Below are 1407 nucleotides of genomic sequence, written 5' to 3'. Positions count from 1 at the left end.
TGTCCATCCCAAATCCTGTATCATTTGAGCGACACTCTCTCCCCTATTTTGCGATAATACAAAACGTACTGCCTTTCTTTGAACTTTTTCGATGTATACTTATATGGATATGGTGTCTGTTCTTTCGGACAGTATGTAGTTCAGGCAAGGTATAGTTCTGGCAATACCGGGCATGACCTTCCTCTTCTGTGCGTATGACGCATATTACCCGAACTCTTACGGGACTTGGTAAGAATGTCTTCCACGAGTAATGAGTGTGTTGGGTAAGGACACTACGAATATAGTGTGTGGACATACAAGGTGAGAATGTAGGTCTCGCGGGAGGCGTGTGCGAGATAGTCCCTGCAGTTGCACTATCCTCTGTGCCCTCGGTGGCTCAGATGAATAGAGCGTCTGCCATATAAGCAGGAGATTCCGGGTTCGAGTCCCGGTCGGGGCACACATTTTCACCTGTCCCCGTTGATATACATCAACGCCCGTCAGCAGCTGAAGGTATGAATACATAATTATAATTTTCTCGCTGTAGTCCGTCAATCCTATCTGGTAAGGATCCCACGCCTTGCAGCAGTATTCTATAAGAGGACGGACAAGCGTAATGTCTCCTCAGTAGATCTGTTACATTTCCTAAGTGTCCTGCCAATAGAACGCAATCTTTGATTGGCCTTCCCCACAACACTTTCTATGTGTTCCTTCCAATTAAAGTTGTTCATGATTGTAATTCCTAGGCATTTACTTGAATTTACGGCCTTTAGATTTGACTGATTTATTGTGTAACCGAAATTTAACGGATTCCTTTTAGCACTCGTGTGGATGACCTCGCCCTTTTTTTTATTTAGGGGCAACTGCCAATTTTCGCACCATCTTTTCTAAATAGTTTTGCAATATGTTTTATCTTCTGATGACTTTACTAGTCGATAAACGACAGCGTCATCTGCAAACAACCTAAGATGGCTGCTCAGAGTGTCTCCCAAATAAGAAACATCAAAGAGCCCATAACACTACCTTGGAGAACGCCAGAAATCACTTCTGTTTTACTCGATGACTTTCCGTCAGTTACTAGGAACTGTGATCTCTCTGACAGGAAATCACGGATCCAGTCACATAACTGAGACGGTATTCCATAGGCACGCAATCTCACTGCAAGCCGACGGACGCGTTTGTGGTGGTGCCGTGACAGGGAAGCATGTACTGCTGATGAATGGCGCTGCACTGCGTTCACTGATATAACGTGGTTCTGCGCTACCCACGATGACCATCGTCGGCTGGTATGAGGAGAGTCTCATTCTTTCAATGACTTGGAGAAGCACAGCGGTATTGCTCCTGACGTCATGCTGTGGACAGCCATCGGGTATGACTTCGGGCTGCGGCTGGTAGCGATTCCACCATGGCACGTGTGTCTATGAATTC

General features: G+C 45.8%; 1 non-coding gene across 1 annotated transcript; it reads left to right on the top strand.

Annotated features, from left to right (window-relative positions):
* The first annotated feature begins 364 nt into the window (after positions 1-364).
* Trnai-uau lies at positions 365-439 on the top strand. Its single transcript has one exon. It is a non-coding gene; the product is annotated as a tRNA-Ile (tRNA).
* Positions 440-1407: the final 968 nt, after the last annotated feature.

This window comes from Schistocerca piceifrons, chromosome 1 (assembly GCF_021461385.2).
Source record: "Schistocerca piceifrons isolate TAMUIC-IGC-003096 chromosome 1, iqSchPice1.1, whole genome shotgun sequence".
In the NCBI taxonomy this organism is placed as follows: domain Eukaryota; kingdom Metazoa; phylum Arthropoda; class Insecta; order Orthoptera; family Acrididae; genus Schistocerca; species Schistocerca piceifrons.
Note: the sequence above shows the minus strand (reverse complement) of the source record. Positions and strands in the feature narration are given on the sequence as shown.